The sequence below is a fragment of the Astyanax mexicanus genome, chromosome 22, assembly GCF_023375975.1.
Source record: "Astyanax mexicanus isolate ESR-SI-001 chromosome 22, AstMex3_surface, whole genome shotgun sequence".
NCBI lineage: Eukaryota > Metazoa > Chordata > Actinopteri > Characiformes > Acestrorhamphidae > Astyanax > Astyanax mexicanus.
The window spans coordinates 16,712,212-16,731,894 of NC_064429.1; the positions used below are offsets into that span (position 1 = coordinate 16,712,212).

Below are 19,683 nucleotides of genomic sequence, written 5' to 3' on the forward strand. Positions count from 1 at the left end.
TGATTTGGTTGTGGCCAAAACGTTGACCTTTTCCACCGGAAATTGCCTACTTCTCCATCTATTAAATGCTCACATTTGCTTCAATGAAGCATTTACACAATCATGGCCAGAGTGCACAACATCTCAACAAAACCTTTATTTGACTTAATCAAGGAAAAATAACGTGAGCTTGTTACATATAATACATAAAAATACAGTCTTTTGTGGTTGCATGGACAATTCTACCCAGATGCTGCCAGTCATATTCATTACCACCCAATGCACAGTTCTTCTACGCTGTATTTCTGGTGCACACTTACTATCAGGGCGTCTGATAATTAGTTATAACCTGGTCTAGGGTCAGGTCATTACAAAGTGAGAGTGGACTCTCTCCCTAGACCCTCTTCCAGACTAGTTTATTATCAGAAATGGAAAGCAAAACTAAACAAAACAACTACAACAAGCACTACCAACTTAACATGAAACAAAAGAAACAAAAATACATGAAACTACTCAAACAGCTAGGGGTTAGAATGGGTCCTTGGTAAAACTGTGCTACCAAGGCTTCTTCCACCTCGTAGCATCGCTGGCCAATGTAAAAAAAAGTATCTCCAAAACAGCCACTTTGCAGGAGAGAGATAAAACCTTTGTAACTTTCAATGAAAGTCAAGGTAAAAAGAGTTTATTTGGAGCACTTCTATTTTTCCATTCATCAAATTTTGAGACAGTGTAAGCGACAGATTGAGTGTTCAAATTATGTAGTAAACTAAAAATTGAGAAATATGGAGACTTGTTTTTCATTGGACAGTGATGACATGTACTTATACAGGTTTGGGCGTTCCCAAGCCACCCTCTTAGGTAACTCTTTGTGATCAGTTTACACACTGCTATCTCATGACTGTAACTGTAACCAAATTGAGAAGTCAAAATCTAGTCCAGCCTTTCTTCTGAAAGATCTGTACTAACTTGCTTATAAAAGACAAAACCAAAGGGGGTTGTTGTGTGATAGGGGATAAGCGCAAGCTTTGGTTTTGTTTTTGTGTGACGATAAACAAGAAACCACATATCAGCTTGTCTAAATAGTTGTGCCACCCGTAACTGACATCTCAGAAGGTTTCTCCAAGGAGTCAACACCATGTTGTTGTCTTGACAGTGACACAAAGCAGTATATACAAGTCGAGAGCAATAGTGTAACTTTTTCAACAGAAATGCTTTCTATAACAAAACAATGGTGAAACATATCAAATAAATGGCAGCTGTTTTGGATTTGTTTTCCTTATTTTGTTACAAGTGGCTTCTAGTTCCTGGATATAGATGGCAAGTATATATCAATATTTGTGGGGAACACTGTAAGCAAAAACAGGTCAAGAGCGGGCAGTTGTGGTAAGGCCGTGTTTTTTTTATTATATGGTCATCAAAAAAACAACACATTGAACTGTTTCAGTGTTCCTAAATGTTCCTAGATCTGTGTCCAGTAAAGGCTTGGAGTTCAGTGTGCAGGCTCTGCCCACTGGTTGTTTGTGTATGCTAATGTGCCCAGCCTCTATTCTAAATGATTGGCACCTCGAAAAGGCAACGCAAAAGGTGTGCGTGTCCATCTGTCTGGAAAATGTGCCGTGCTGGTGGTGTTCCAGGCTCTAGATGTGGAATTATAGTGGAACAGTGGCCACTGCAGATGTGACTGCATCTCACTTGCTTTGGCCATTTGTGTTCTGCTTGGCTGAAATGACTGATATAATCATCTGTGATATGCACTGGCATAGCAGCCAGCTCTCGCTCCACCGAAACACAGATAGAAGACTAACGGCAGATTGGGTGTTGCACACTCACGCACACTGGTTTCGAATGGAGACTTTACATTTGGAATTGGTTGGCTTTGTTTGTTTACTTTGTGTTCTCTGCCCAAATAATACGGAACGCTGAATTGGTTCCTCATGTGGCTTTTTTATTATTCAAAAGTGACAGGACAATACACTGAGAGTATGAGTAATAGAAAAATAGAGGCATCTCCTGGCAAATATATGCACCAGTCCCTTAAAATGCTGCTTTTGTCTCAAGCATCTCTTTAAGGGCAAACTCCCTCCCCACTTTTTTGCATGCAAATCACTCCTGAGAATCTGCATGTCTTTGCAAAGTGTACAGCATGTGGTTTTACCTGGTCTTGGTAAAAAGTACGTGAAGATCCCTGTAAAAATAGGTGCATGTCTTGCTTTAAGACCTCAGTGTGATTTTCATCTTTGCATTGGAGCACACAGCATCCTTTTATCCCAAAAAATATCTGGAATATTTCAATTTTTTGTATAACCACAGTACACATTTCTAATGTCTGAAGCTCTATATCAGATGCCTCTGAACCCAGAGAAGTTGACACTGTTTCTGGACATGGTTAACATAATTTATGCAGCTGCTTTTGTACCTCTTCATATCACCTTTAAAAAAAAAAAAAAAAAAAATCATTATAATTTTTTATTTGTTGCAGGCTCAGAATGCAGTGGATGTATAGTAAGAAAGGAAATTAAGTTAAACAGACAAAACATGAAATATCTAGGGTATATACTGTATTGTGTAATCAATAATTGTAGGTTTTGTTTGTTTAGTTTTTTAAGACTTTACACTTGGATTTTTTTGGCTTTGTTTGTTTACTTTGTGTTCTCTGGCCAAATAATACAGAACGCTGAATTGGTTCCTCATGTGGCTTTTTTATTTTTAAAAAATAACAGGAAAATACACTGAGAATATGTAGAGAGTAATAGAAAATTGAGGCATCTCTTGGCAAATATATGCACCAGGCCCTCAAAATGAAGCTTCTCTCTCTCAAGCATCTCTTTGTGGGCAAACTTTCTCCCCACTTTTATGGGCAAATCAAAATTGCCCCACATTTTTTTGTATTGGTTGCAGGTCTGGAATGTAGGAAAAGATTTATATTAATAAAGGAAATGAAGTTGACCAGACTTATATGAAAATATATAGGATGTCACGCCCTTGCTCTGTTTCCCTGTGTTTCTCCGTTTCCCTGTGTGTTTCCCCAGTAATTTTCCATCACGTGTCTGTAATTTTACGCTTTTACGTCCGCCTCCCGTCTGCTATCCGTTACATAGGAATTAGTTTTTTTTCCATTTAGATTTTTTTTTTTGTTACATTTTTTGCAATAGTTTGTTTGTTTGGGCCTTTGTTTGGGTATGCTCTGCCCAAATAATATGGAACACTTAATTGTTTCCTCATGTGTCTTTTTAAATAATTAATAACAACATAAAAAATTATTTGAGAGTATGAATACTAGGCAAAGCTCCTGCAATCTTGAAATGGTGTTTCTGTCTCAAAGCCTCGCTTTAAAGTTAGTTCACGGATTTTTGCGAACTCCCTCCCCACTTTTTTTTGTGCTAATCGGCAGTGACACGGCGCTTTTCCTGGCTGTTGAGATCTCCATCCTGAGAAAGGCGAGGTGGAGGAATAACAAATGCAGAAAAGGCGGCGTTGGCGACGGCGGGCCACTGAAAATGGCAGCTGTCAAGCGAGCTGACAGCGAAGAGAGCGAGCGGAGGCTCCCACTGTCTGAGGACTTTGTCACATGCTGTAGATACTTCAAGTGCTGCAGCGGAGATCCGGGGCGGCAAGCTTGTCAAATTGACTGAGGAGCCACCCCCCTCCTCCAGATGTGAAGCCAGGCGTGAACGTCTAGGTAAATGTACTACAGGAAGTGTTCTTTAGTCGATTTGTCGTTTAGGCCTTGTCATCCGAGTGTAAGGTGGCAGAGCAGAACTGGGTACTCTGAATTGTGTTACTGTGTTTTTTTTTATGTCTTTTAGGCAAATTTTTAAGATATTGGACAAAAAACTTCATTAACAGCACCTGGTATGTGTGATATTACCCAGTACTGAGGCTGGCATCAAAAGAAGTATGTAGAAAAGCATGCGTTGGTTACTTTACGCTACTGCCAATTTGCTCTCCTTTGGGGACACTGACAGATTTGTTTCCTTCTTGTCCAATTCACAAATCCGCATATGTACGCACTTTAGTGGAACATTACATAAGGCTTGTTTAAGAAAACAACTTTTGAAAGTCACAGTGCTGTGAACAAATCATAGTTGCTCAGTTCAGCTTGTACAGTATGTGACTGTACAGTCAGAGAACCTATAGCTATGAATATTATGAAGATATTATTTATGTACAGTTTTAAACAACTAGAAATCACAAAACGTTGGGACAGTGTGGGAAAAAAATGTGTCTTGTTTAGTACATTTACTTTACTTTTATTTCATTGCAGATAGTATGATCCCAAAACACATTTAATATCTTATCTGCTTTACTTCATTTCATTTATTAATATACAGTACCAGTCAAACTTTAGAAACAGCTGCTCATTTAGTGTTTTTCTTTATTTATTAATGTATGTTTTTGTACATTAGAGATTGATATTAATTAAGGGACAGATTTGAAATTATGTAGTAAACAGTCAAAAACTGAGATAGCAGAAACTATTGTTCAGCGCCTCCAGAAACTCCTTCCTTTAAGACTCTGAAAAACTATTCCAGGTGAATCTTCCTCTCTATGAAGACACTGAGATTAAAATACCAACAGTGTGCAGATCTGTCCTCAAAGCGAAATGTGCTACTCAGAAGAATATAAAACATATTCTGGTTTGTTTAACACTTTTTGTTTACAGAATAATTCTGCATGTGTTCCTGTATAGCTTTAATATAGTCTTCAATATTAAAATTACAATTTTAAAATAATAAAAGGGAAGAAAGCACATTGAAAACAAGAAAAGGTGTGTTTAAACTTTGTACTGATACTGTATATCTAATACTGCATTACAGGTAATGTTTTTAGGGGCATTTATGAATGTAGTTTTTGATGCAGTGCTGTCTGAGGGTTTGGCTTGTGTCTTTGTCATGTACACACTGAAACTACACCTGATTCCTGGATATTATGTTTTTTAGAGAGAAATCCTTTTTAGTGTTTGAGAAACATTGTTTTTAAACATTTTTATAATTTTGTCATTAATTTGTCACAAATTAGTTTGCTACTGCTAATCTTTTTCCTCTAAGACTCTCCTTGACACTGCTTATGTACAAAATGATAATTATAATCACCCATTGATATTACCTGTTTGAAGTCATCATTATCAGTTTGTATATTTTTCACTCATTACTTGCTCTATATTTCCTCTGTCCCACCTTTTTCATGGAAGGTGGTACAGGTCTGAAATGGGGCAATGGATATATATTACTGAATTTCAGATCATATGTCATGCTGGCCAGACACAGGACAGACACTCACAGGTACAAATCACAGTAATTTTTAAAGGGGTTAAGCAATAAGGGGTAGTAAGGGACAGACAATGTCAATAACAAAAGTGTGGTGTAAACAAACAACATACCAAAACAGTGGTCAGACAGTCCATGGTCAAACCTGGAAAATTCAATATGAAAGAGAAGACAAAAAAGAGTCAGTAACTAGACAATCAATAAAATAGGCAAGGCAAAGGGGTAGTCAAAGACACAATGGATTGGTAACGGAAGACAAAACAAGTAAACGTATTGCATATGAGCTAAAAAACTAGGTGCAATACTCAACAAGGACAGGGTGGAAGTGAGGGGTATAAATACTCAGGAAAACAGGTGTGTGCAATCAGTAGCTGGGTGAGCGGGAACACTGTAGCGTCGTCGTGTGATCGGTTGTCCAGAGTGAAAAGTTCAGAGTCCAGAACAGGCAGGCTGACAGTGACAGGACTGACACCATGTTATCTACATTAATGTTCCTCTCTGCCTTAAACCAAAATGTCCTTTACAAATCATCACTGGTATCCGACAGTATACTCATAACTGCTTTAAGCAAAAACTTCCTAAAATGGAGCTATGAGACATGACTTTCTTTGGTCTTCTGGTTCCCATGAAGACTGCTGTGAATTCTATGACTGCAGGTTTCTCTAGAACAGAGCACTTCCCATTAAACCACTCTGAATAACTGTGATTACATCATGCTTAAACATTCTACACCAAACTTGGATCTTTCATTTTTATTTAATTACTATTGTCCTAATACTAATGCTTTATAACAATGACCTCGGAAGTTGAATTTGATACTTGAGCTGAAATCGTTCCAGTTAAGCAGTCAGATTATTGTTAACTATTTAAAAAAAATGTTTGAAGTTAAGCACAACTGTTTTAACAGTGTTTTTTGGTGAATCTAATATTTTTTAACATGTTGGCATAGTTAGATTTGTACCAGGATAGCATTGTTAGTGGTAACAGTAATTAACACTATGAAAACATGTCCATAGGTAGAAGTAATAAACGAAAAATACCGCGTGTACGACTCATTTAACACGAAAAATATAATACAGGTTTTACTACCATATGTTTCGCACTATAATGCACACTTAAAATCCTTTAATTTTCCCAAAAATCAGTCAGGTTGTAATGAGCAGTAAAGCTACTCTGCTGAAGTACAGTGTTAAAGAGTTCCGGTTAGTTCTCCAGAAGTATTAGCATTTGATGCTACCCGTGTGAAGCACTAGCACTTTGGCCGTTCATAGGTGAGTATTATCGGCCTGTACCCTGCTGCTAACTCCGGCTAGCACTGGTGGAGTAGCATTAGCATTAGCCGCTAACCACAGCGCTAGCTTTTTTGCTGTTTAGAGGTGAGTGTATCGAACCGTAGCCTGCGTGTTTACCATGTTAAAACAAGCTACGTGGGACAAACCGCTAGCTAATATCACCCTGGCTTACCAGAACACTCAGGGTTTCTTAGTGTAGCTCCTAGCGGTTAGCCGCTAATGCTCCAGCTTTACTGTAAATCTGTAAATCTAAGCTTTACTCACCCAAATAAACAGTTTTCAGGAGAGAAATCTATGTAGATTTACATCCAGTGCTTCTTTGACTTGTCTGACTTGAAATGTTGAACGAATTACAGTTTTGTTTACTTACTTTACTTTTTCAGGTCTTACAACACCTAGTGGAGAGACCTGCTGAATTTAGGAGGAAAACATGGTGACACCTCTGTGCCTATTACTAGTTACTAGTGTCGCGTAAAATGCACCTATGAAAATAGATCAGAAAATGGACGTTTATTGATAGTGCGCCTTATAATACAGTGTGCCTTATAGTTTATAATGTGAAAAATATGCCATTTTAACTATTGATGTGCTGTGTAGCCATCTTGGATTCTGAGCTTTTGGTTAGTGAGGCTCTCTTGACTTTTTAAGTGGGAAATCCGGGGATACACCAGTTAAAATATCCTGTTCTGACATCCAAGTTCAATTATATATATATATATATATATATATATATATATATATATATGCTGTTGTAGAGAGGTTCTGTTGAACTCTAGTTTCTTATGAGTGCTGCATTTTCTAAGCATATAACTTGGATGTACAACTGGAAATTTCCTGAATTCCTGGAACTTTACGCAGAACTGACAAGTGAAATGTTATGTGAAATGAAGCTACTGTATCTCTAGATTACTGTTCATCAGTTAACAATACTAGACGACTCTTGATATGGAAAGCTGCCCTAGGCGAATGTAAGTAGAGCGTGTGCATGCAGGATGTACCACAGCTATTGACTGTGTGTTAAGTCACAGCTACCACCACTGATGTGCTTCTATGAAAGCGGACTCTCCCTTGAGGGATGCAGTGGTGCATAGGGCTCGCTGTAACTGCGAAGCATCGCTCGCCTTTCTAATAAACACTGTGTCAATGCGCTTTGCTTTGACAGATCGGAAGTAACAGCAAGTTCTTCAGAAGAACGTACATTGACACTTTTGGAAGAAAGGATAGTTATGACTTTAAATGACAAATATTTATATTTTTCTGCATAACTTATAAAATGATGAGGATGTGTCATAGTCAAAATCAAAGCAAGGTGCACATTGAATTCTGCCGTGATTTGATCAGCCGTGCTTTTATGTTTTTTGAATACAATCCGGGTTAGCACCCGAACACCCCTTTCAGACAGCTTCCTCTCGTGTCCACAGTTAATCCTGTTGGATGTGGTTGGTCCTTCTTGGTGGTATGCTGGCATTACCCTGGATACCGTGGCTCTTGATGCATCACAAAGACTTGCTGTCTTGGTCACAGATGCTCCAGCAAGACGTGCACCGACAATTTATCCTCTTTTGAACTCTGGTATGTCACCCATAATGTTGTTTGCATTGCAATATTTAGAGTAAAACTGTGCTCTTACCCTGCTAATTGAACCTTCACACTCTGCTTATACTGGTGCAATGTGCAATTAATGAAGATGGGCCACCAGGCTTGTCCAATTTAGCCATGAAACCGCCCACACTAAAATGACAGGTGTTTCAGTTTCATTCTCCAACCCCTGTATATGTAAGTTTGAGAGACAGACACAGCTTAGAGCCCAGAAGGACTACAAGACAGATGCTGAACAGGCTAATTTCCTCCTGAACAGGTAAGTGATATTAGACATGTCAGTGCAGCAAGTATTTGTTGTCTTTTTGCATCAAGACAAGCAAATCAATCAATTTCTTATGGACCTGAGCTCAACGCCTGGTTAAGAATTAAATGCAACAACAAATTGTGTGAGTGCGCCTTTAAATTTTGTTATGGTCAATGCAGGAATGTACGACAACACTGTTTTTGGAATCCCCCTCAAGTGGCCCCCTTCCACTAGTGGTCCGTTTTGCCTGGGGCCCCCAAATGCCTTGAAATGGACCTTAGGATTTGAGATAGGTAAAGTGATCCAGACTAATGCTGGCTAACACTGTGATGCTCCAACATCACATTCGTGCTTTCGTACATATTCATCCTTGTGCAATTATTAATATGCATATATGTACACTACCTATACATTAAGGCTAGTTAAAGTTTTATGTTTATTTATGTTTCTAAATGTGATTTGCACACTTTGGGATGTGTACACATGTGACAGTGTCAGCACCCATGTGTGGAGACGCTACTGCAACTCAGCTGTTTACTCACAGTCATGGGAAATAAGAGACATTGCCTTAGAAGGGGAACAAAGCGTCACTGACATTCATCCGTACAGCTCTGGACAGGAAGTTGAGCAAACAATCAGGGGGAGCAGGTGTCATTTGATGGACAAAGCTGCCAGCACAAGGCTGCTTGTCAAGGGTGTAAATAGAGAGAGAGGCAGAGAGAGAGAGAGAGTGTGAGAGCGAGTGAGAGAGATGTTCAAACTGTGGCGAAGGAGGAATTTTTATTTGCTTGGCTCTGAAATTGCTTCTGGTTTTGGCTAATGGTATTGCAAACAAAATAATGGAGTGGATGAAAATGTCTAAAATAAAATGGCTATTTAGAAAGAGCTGCATTGGAGTGGAGCGACTGGAGATCTGAATGTCATCCTGATCTTCTGAACATTTCCTACAAATTACAAACAAAACAAGCAGAGGCAATTTCATTGCATTTCAAGAGAATGAAATCATAAGAAAAGCTATGATTGCTGAACCCAACCCTGTCTTCAACTGTTTGCAATTTCATCTGAGTTTGTTGCCCACCTTCCTACTAATATGCAGCCTAGAGATCCATTCGAGAGTGTAGATTACTCAAACTGAATGTTCTCTCCTCTCTGACAAAATATAAGGAAAAGTGGGGGATAAACTAACACAGGGTAAAACACAACTGGCACTTTTTTGAAGTCAAACAAGTTTATTTAAAACATGCTTTTGATCACCTTCTCATATCCCAAAGCATCTGTGAATATTCCCCTGTTTGTTCCCCAAAACCTAAGTATTTTGTTTCCCAAATTGGTGGCTGTAAAAGTGTATAATTTTGAAGTATCCAAACAACTCACAGTTAAAGTCAACCAAGCTAATGTACAGGCTCCACATCGCAGGGTTAGTATTAACACCTATGTTATAACTAATACTAAAAAACAAAAAGTATGTATCCTCCAACATACTGTACATGCAAAAGTGTGTGCATTCCTGTTTCTGTGAATAGTTACAAATAGTAAAACACTATATTTAAAAGGGATAAAGATAAAATATATAAAAATGTCTTTATTATTTTAAGCAAGACAAGAAAAAGTCATGGAGCCTGAAACAAAATTTAGATGCCCTGTGTTTTTAGTACATATTAATCCCTCTTTCAACACCTTGCAAACATTTGTGGTCAGATTCTTTGAGTTTTTAGTGTTTCTTTAGGTTGTTCAAACTACCTTTTAAATGTAACCTGTATCTGACATTTATTTTCCCAGCATCACAGGAGAGTTCCAGTGTCTGATGGCTGGGCTAATCTCTACTGAACCTGTGTCCTCCTGTGGACATTTGTCCATTTGCTATCACTGAAAACCTCACTCACTACTGATATCCTTTTCCTCTTCTTCTATTCAAATGTTGTGTTGAACTAATGTTTATTTTGATAGTTAACTAATCTGATTATTTTTAATAATGTTTTAATTAGTCAATCATTATATCCGCCATGTCATCCATGTATTTTAAATGAAAGAAACTGATGAACATGGAATTTAAATGGCCTTTAAATGCCCAAGAGATGATTAAATGTGGAGAATATTGATATTTAGTGAGTAAATATGTAATCTGTTGTGTTTAGGCACTTTTGGAGACGCAGACCAAGTTGAGTGTGAACTGTGTGAGTGAGCCCTTTACCCTTCTCCCATTGTGTTTCTGTCTTTAGCAGTGTGTAATGCATTGCTGTTACAAATGAATGATTATTTGACAAATTATTTGACAAATTTGGACTGAAATTCACCAAAGGTTTTATTTTAAAACTGTCATCTATATCGACTAATTGCTTCAGCCCTAAATGGATTGAAGTAAGTGCATTAATTCCTAGACTGAGTAGCATTACCAGATATGTGTCAGATTTTAGCATCATAAAATGTCAGATTCAGTGTGTTTTTTGCTGTTTACCATTTGGAACTCATTCCATGATACAAGAACTGAAAGACTCAGTGTGTGAGTTTGCATTAGATTGTGAGTTTAGAGAGTCTTTCAGTTCGTGTTTGTGTTGTTTTTGCCCATTCTTGCTTGCAAAAGTCTTCTAGTTCTTATTTTTGGGGCATCTTGTTGTACGACTCTTTCGATGTCTATACACATATTTTTTGATGATATTTAGGTTGATATTCTTTGTGCTGTTGATTGCAAAACAAGCCCGCTTTGTTTGTTTGGAAAAGTTATTTATTTGAGCAGCACATTGGCTTAATGATTAGCACATTTCCCTCTCAGTTCTGGGGTCCTGGGTTCAAGTCCCTGTCTGACTGGAGTCTCCATGTTCTTTTCATGTTTGCCTGGGAAGTGCTTTGTGTAAATGACAGAGTGTGGAACACGGTTGTAGTGATTGAAGTGTCCTTGGTTGTCTTGAAAAGCTGTATTTAAGAGTACTGGTAGCTTCATCATCATTATTATTATGGTCTGAGATGGTTAAAGACTCTTGCCAGGGCAAAGTTTTTGGCAAAGTAGTGACTGTTAAATTTAATACTTCAATCTATTACAGTTTTTGGTTAAATTCTTTGTAAATCATTATTATTTTCACATTTTAAACCCTGATCTACCCTACATCGTTTCTCTCGTTCTTCTCATTCTTCTATGACATAACATGCAACTACGGCTAAAGTCTCATTAGTCACAACATCCCAGTCAGAACGTTTTACTTTATCTTCAGCCACGCTCTGCTCTGGTGAAGCCACCCAGCTCGTGCTGAACTGCTTAGTCTTCAATCCCCCCTCTGCCCCTCGCCGCCCCCTTTCTCCGCCACGCACCCTTCACAGCCAACGCCCATTAACTGCACTGATTGAGTCTTCTTTACAGGTCAATCTTCACCGCCGCAGCCCTGTCTGCTTCGATTTCTCCCCTTTTCGCTCCGGCTCAGGCGCGTTCTCGGGGAAAAGGGAGAGGGAAAGTGCGGGCACTCTGCAGAATCCTCTCATTAAGCTGACAGGCCCGGCCACAGCAACAATTAACTCCATTCGGGGAAAATTCATCCCTGCTTCCAGAGCGCTGGGCGAGGGGAGGGGGACTGTCTAGAGACGGATGAGAGGAGACACGGGAGGGGTGGGGGTCGGATTTGGCTGCGACTCGTCCCAGTCCGGTGGAAGCCGGACTGTCCATATTCAGCATGTCAGTGATGGACGTCTGTCCACGGCCTGTCCAACAGCGCACACCGTGCTGCGGATTTCTGCTGCATCAGCAGGTTTGGCACCCCGAGTGAACGGTCCATTGCAGCCGGAGCTCTTAAATGAACCTTGTTTGTAGGCCGCAGCTTATCACTTATGAGGATTTGTAAATGAATACTTAATTAATGCTTGTTTTATGGCATGTAAGTGTGTTTTAAGGATGCAAAAAACACACCACGCATGGCTCAAAATGTTTAAAAGGCATGTGCTAATTCTCTTAATTAATCATGGGTGTGTTTTGGGCATAATGTGAAATAAACCAATCAGTGTGTCACTTGCCATTGCGTTTTAGAGCCTAGTGTGCTCTGACTTTGGTGGATTGGTATTTTATGTTTATTGTTGATATGAAGCTTATGTTGAGTGTGTGTAATGTGCATGGCTCACCTACATTGCTATGGTAGAAATGGCTGTCTGATGGGTGACTGTTGTCAAGGCTGTATTCAGTCAGTGGCGCACCTGTGTTTTTCCCTTTCCAAAGATAGCAACACACCAGAAATTTAACTAAACAGACAATACTTTTAGATCACCATGTCCATCAGTGTACATATATTTATATATAATCATCCCTATTTTAACAAGGCAGGTGCAAGGCATGAAAAGACTGTTGGCGATGAGCAATGAGCATTGCGATGCACCTTGTGCGAAGTATAAGATAGGGCCCTTGGTCTTGGTTCTTGAGCTACACCTACAGAACAAATCTGTGGTATATCATGTTTTTAAGGCAAGCACTTGAGATGGCTGCAGTAGGTGGATTAGCATTGTCTTGTCTGTCGAAATATGCACCAAAGTGTGCATTCAGAAAAGGTAGGACCACTAGTAGCAGGACCTCATTTATGTTGGGATGTCAAAGTGATTGTAATAAAAACCAAAGGTGACCTGTCCCCTAAGGAAATTGCACCTGACCTCCATGATAGTCTTCACCGCTACCCACCAAGTTTCATTGCTTTAGGTTAATTCCTTCTGGGTGCCACTTTTTTCTTTTTTGCAGAAGCGAAGGAGATAAAATATCTGAATCCAAGCTCTAAAAACCAAATATGTCGAGGCGTAATCATTTGGCCTCATCACTCCATACCAAGAGACTGCTGCTAATTAACAACTATTTCATCGCCTGCCTTGATCCTTGCCCCGAACCAGTTCTCCACTACTGTTAGATCTTAAAGCTACTTCAAGATGACTCCATCACCTGCTTTGGACCCAGGCTAGAGACATTTTAATCCAATTAAACGTCAGTGCCAAGGTCCTGTCACTGCAAAACATGTTTCTGTAGAGTGAACTGAAAGAAAGACTCAAGTCAGATTAATCAGCTGATTTGTAAGTCCTTAATTGCTGTACTGTGCAGTCTGTAGCGAGCGAGGCGCACATGTCGGCACTATTATTAATCTGGAACTCATCCTCGCAGTGGTAAGAGGAACTTTATTCACTTCATCTACTGTATTTCATCAGAGCTTTTAATGCATCCAAGCAAATTCTTTGCTACTCATCATTTTGTGTGAATAATGAGTTCCATTTCCAACATTGTGTATAAACCACTATTTAGCTAATAGTTGTAATAAAAGGATAATAGTGTATATTTTAAAACCTGCTAACAAAAATCGCTGTAATGCTGCAGAACCATACAAATACAAAATTCTGAGCCAAAGTTAAGAGACGGACAGCCTGTCTCTTTTAGTCTCTGAGCTGCACCAATTAACTATCCATAATCTTCCTTGCTTCTTTGACAAATGTTTTTTTTTTTTTTTTACCTAAAAATGTTTTTTTTTTACCTATTTTTCTTTTTTTTTACAGTGAACTTCTATTACTCTATGTACATCATTATTGTAAGTTGCTTTGGACATAAGCATCTGCCAAATGTAATGTCATGTAATGTAATGTAATAACCAGGATGGGCCTGGAATCATGGAATGCAAGGTGGAAATACTTCATGGATATTAAAGCATCACAGGGCAGGAAACATATCCAGTCACTCAATTTGATATAGCCAGGTCAATTTACCATAGCCAAAACAAATATGTATTTCGGTAGGCAAAAGTAGCCAAAACCTAATTCTAGTAATGTAATGTAAATTAAAGTAATTATATTTCAAATATCAGCTACAAATCGTTTACAAGTAATAATATCTAGAATTAGATATATTCTAGATCTAGAAATTCATTCTGAGTAGACATTTTACCAAAAAGACATCAGACTCATCATATGTCATCACTGATTTTTACTACTTGAAATTGTAGTTCCAGATATTTACATTATAATTCAGTGTAGATCAGTAATAACTAGTTTTAGATAACAATAAAAGCCTTACTGCTATTCAAATCTCAAACAGTAGTTATCTAAAATTATAGACCTGACAAAATGGTAGTATTAATAAATGCTAAATACTAGCAACGTTCTATTTTAAAGAGATCTAAAATTTCTTTTATTTTTTTACCAGAAAATCTGACTTACAGCATATATTGCTGGTGACATTTTAGGCTAAAAAGGCTAAAAAGGCTAGTCATACACTACAGCCTAATCTCCAGAGGAGTTAATAAATGTAATTTATGTAGCTATAGTGGCTCTGTTTTATCAAATCTTCTTCCAGTACATGGCAGACAGGTAGTGTGTATTATGTGAAACAGCAGCCCTGGTAAACAGGAGCTATAGTGTGAGTATGTAACATAAGTACAGAATAAATGCAAACATTTGTAAATCATACAAATATATTGGGGTACACATTTGGTCAAATATGTAGAAATTTTATGTTATCTTTCTGCAGCCTGCACATGAGAAAAATGCCTCACACACCTACAACTCCAGGTCCCTGAAACACCACTGCACCACTGTGCTACCTGCACTGACTATGCAAATGCATAATAATCCTTCCTTATCTCTTCACAGTTAAGATATGAACATTCTGCTGCTAATTAAAGGCCTCCTCATATTTTCTTTGATTTGTGCCCTGAAATTGTCCTCCACAACTGTTAAAGCTTAAAAGGTACTTCAGAATGATGCTAAAGACACAGAGCTTTACTTACCAACTTAACTGATTAATATAAATAATGTGGTCTCTTAAACACTGTTATTCCTTAATTATATCCCAAATCTTATAATGATTTAGTAATTACATGGAAAACAATGTCAAGTTATTCTTAATGCCAGTCTGAAAATGCCACAAAGCAATGCTAGCAGTTCTGTGGAGTGTATGAGGTTACAACCATATTACAACCAAGCAAATTCTTTTGGGTTTGCTGGCAAATAACACTCTAAACTTACATTCTTAGCATTTCTGGTGCTCACACTCCTATTGTAGTTGATGGCTTTGCTATTTTTAAAGGCCTCTTCTGTCGTGGTTCCAAAACCGGGTCTACACAATGCAGCACACCTCACTTGGGGTTCAAAGTAAACTTGTCTGACACTTCAAGCATCACTGTTTACCATCTTCAAGGCATGGAAATTGCTGCATGAAATTACTACTACACCTTTGTATTTTGTCATGCAGGCTTACTCTTAATGAGTTTCAACACCTCAATGAGTCCCACAATTAGTTGAATTGTTTTCCCTGTCACTTCCAATTATTCATACCACTGTAATGTCCATGACAAAATAACTGGAATAGAACTCCTAAATTCCGATACAGCTCAAATACATCACCATAATCAAGCAGGCGAACACATACCCTGTGTTTACACCACTGTACCACTTAAACTGCATCAAGTGAATACACCAAATATGATAATTATGTATGTAACAATGTATGGTAATTATCAGGATTTGATTGAGTTTGATTCTCGTTCTCATTAAAAATGCATTGTGCTTTAGAGTGCTTTCTGCAACTCAAAGCATGACATTCGTAGGCTTTCATGGCATTAATCAGAATGTAGCTTCAAGTCTTCGCCTATGACGAGTTAGTTAATCAAATGAAATGACAAATAGCTAAACTTCCATCAGTAGAGCTAATCAAGAGAAATAATAATTTGTGAAGTACCAAACATCATTGATACAGTAGAAAGTATACAGTTTTGGGTGCATAAGACATACTTGCATACTTAGCACATCCTCAGGAGACTTTTATATGAGTGGACCAGAGACAGCAGTTCTCATGGAGTTTTTAAACACCTTAGTGTCTCTGTTGGACTGAGAATAGTCCACCAACCTAAAATATCCAGCCAACAAGAATCCTGTGCCCAGCTTCCTGTGGGCAGCATCTTGTAGACATTGTCATAGTGTCAAGGACTAGAGCGTGACCAACACTAACTGTCCAGCAACAGATGAACTTCTGTCTCTGATGTTTCATCTATAAGGTGGAGCAGCTAGACATAGAGGTGCTTGCAGTTTGTTAACCCCCTTAGAATTTTTGTTTCTGCATAGATATTACCTAAAACAGATAAACGTAGATAAAGAAAACCCAGTTAAACAAATTAGACAACAATATTATACTTAGTCATTTATTGAGTAAAATGATCCAATATTAAATTTTTGTGAGTGGCAACCTTTAAGCACCACTGTAGGGGTGTTTAATAAAGTGGAAAGTGAGTGGGCCCAGTGTTTAAAAACTCCAGCAACAATGCTGCATCTGATCCACTCTTACCAGAGCAACACACTAATGCACCATCACTATGTCAGTGTCACTGCAGTGCTGAAAATGACTCAAGACACTGTGGTAGGCCCCTGGGGTTAGGGGCGTGACCACTGTGACCCGGAAGGAGGAAGCTCACAGAGATACACAGACACGGGGATTAAATGAACTCAAAACGTACCTTTATTGGCTTTTAACGCCCTCCACCACACCCAAAATAACTCAAATAAACATCTACGGCCCAATGGGGCTCTAGAGTTTAGTAAACTTAACTCTAGTTTAAGTTTAAAGGTCCGTGCAGCCTCAGCCCTCAGCTCCCCAGTCAAAGTCCTCCCAAATTATGGCGGAGGCTGAGTATATATGCCTGTCTCAACTGGCGGCTCAATCAGCCCTCATGCGGGCCAGCTGAGACAGGCATGGCTTTGCGCTCTGGCGTGGGGCGGACCCACGACTCCCCTGCCTCCTCACGCCACAACACATATAACGCACTGGCTACTGGTGGTCCTGTGGGGTCATGACCATTAAAGCACTTTAAAGTATTTTTTTCTGTTAAGAATATATGTTTTATTATATATATTGGTTAATAATAATTGACTATGAAGTAGACTTTTACATACAGCTGTAAAATTTTATCTCCTATAATTACCTAAATTAATTGAAATTTTGAGAAATCTATATCCACTCATATTTTTATAAAAATGTTTATTGTTAATCAACAGTGTAATCTATAAAATTAATATATGATTTAAAAATATGTTTTAGAGTTACTGTGCTTATATTTTATTATTTGTGCACAATATTTACAGCTTTTCTTAAAGTGCTTAAACCAGCCAAACTGACACCAACAATCATACAACACTCAAAATCACAATTTTCCCATTCTGATGGTTGAACTGAGCAAATATCTAAAATTTCTTTAACCGTACTTATTTATATGTATATAAATGTATATATATATAAAGGTGTGCAGACTTTATTATGTGTTTACTGACACACCTGCAACAGGAAGTCTGTTTCATAATACATGCAGCAATCACGGAATATCCGCTGCAGTCTGACCAGTGATTAATGCTATGTGTTTATGGGGTCACATGATGATAAAGACATTACAGACAGATATTTTGTGAGAACTTGCAACAGGTCACTATGATTTTGGAGCACTGCTAAACACAAGACTTAACATGATTAAACATGACTAAGGATGGACATGTTCTGACGTGTGTTTGATAGCAGTATAGTCTAGATCTAGGTGGGCAATTCCAGTCCTGGAGGGCTTGCTCTTACACAGTTCTGTGTATTACCACCTGATTCAACGTGCCTGTTAATTGCCAGGTTGGTCTCCCAGAGCAGGGAAATCAGAAAACTAGACTTTGTCCCCCATTGCCCACCCCTGGCCTAGATTGTACAGCAAGATAAGAAGATATGGTCTACAATAATGTCAGTATACAAAAGAGTATGCACATGTTTGGAGAGCCCTGAAATTATATTTTGTTTAAGTGAAAATTACAGTATGTGTACAAATTCTGTACTGAAATATGTGGAAAAATAATTATGACAATTGACCTTTTCAATGTTCAGAGTCGTATTGTTAATGTTGTTTTAAAATCACAGAATGTAGACTACATCGCATAAGCACTGTTTGGTATGTTTCATTGACCAAAATATAACTTCTGAAACTGTATAGGTATTTTTATCTTAGTTTGATTTATATACAGTAAGTTCTTATACTGTGCCATATCTTACTACATTCTGTGACTTTAGATGGGAAATCTGAAATCTGTTCCCTCAGGGCTTACTTTACTCACCATGATTGCGTAACACTGGGCTTACCTAATGATTGTCACTGACTGTCTCATCCCTACAGTGATTTATCTTAAATTAACACTGATTTTACCTCAGAAATTTACCTTAGTTTTACAATAACTTTACCTCAGATTCATCTTGGAATCAAACTGAATTTTCATGGACGTTATCAGAGCCAAACACTGACTACAGATTCACATTGATTTTACCTAAGATTTACACTTAAATACACTAATTTTTTTACACTCTTTACATGGACCTAAGATTTATCCTGACTTTACCTCAGATTAACAACACTTTTATTTCAGCTCTACAATGACTTTATCTCAGATTCATAATATATTAGCCACACACACTGACTTTACCGCATATACATATAATTTACATACACCTCACACTGATTGTATCAAAAACTGAATTCACCTTAGATTAACACTAACTTTTAGTCTCACAGTGACTTTATGTCAGCTTCATAATGTCTTGCTCTCAGATTTAGACTGACTTTTTTCAGCCTCACAAGGATTTTACCTCAGTTTAACACCAACTTTACCTCAGAAGACTTACAAAGTATTTACCTCAGAAGCCTTACAATGATTTTACTTCAGCTTCACACCAACTTTAACTCAGAAGACTCAACAGATTTTACCTCAGACTCACACTGACTTTACTGTAAAAGCCTCATGAGGATTTGACCTCAGAAGGCTCACAATGAGTTTTTTCTTCACACTCACACTGACATTACCTCAGAAGCCTTACAAAGATTTTACCCCAGATTAGGATGACTTTATGTCAGCCTCACAAGGATTTTACCTCAGAAGCCTCACAATGATTTTAATTCATACCCACACTGACTTTACCTCAGAAGCCTCACAAAGATTTTACCTCAGATTTAGAATGACTTTATGTCAGCCACACAAGGATTTCACCTCAGAAGCCTCACAAAGATTTTACCCCAGATTAGGATGACTTTATATCAGCCACACAAGGACTTTTACCTCAGAAGCCTCACAAAGACTTTACCTCAGAAAACTCACAATGATTTTACCTCAGCTACACACTGACTTTACCTCACACTCACACTGACGTTTGCTTACCTCAGGCTTACATTTACCTCAGACTTTAGCTAACTCACCTTTATCATCAGCCCAGCTTTATTGTATTGTATTCAGTATAGAATTCGTGTGAGGTTTATGGAGGGTGTGAGGAGGAAGATGTATACAGTATGGA

The 19,683-nt window shown here is 38.2% G+C and overlaps 1 protein-coding gene across 1 annotated transcript in view; it reads left to right on the forward strand.

The window, feature by feature from the left end:
• Positions 1 to 19,683, forward strand: part of LOC125786735 (cyclin-dependent kinase 5 activator 1-like) — an 832,135-nt gene that overhangs the window by 73,517 nt on the left and 738,935 nt on the right. The window lies entirely within an intron of this gene.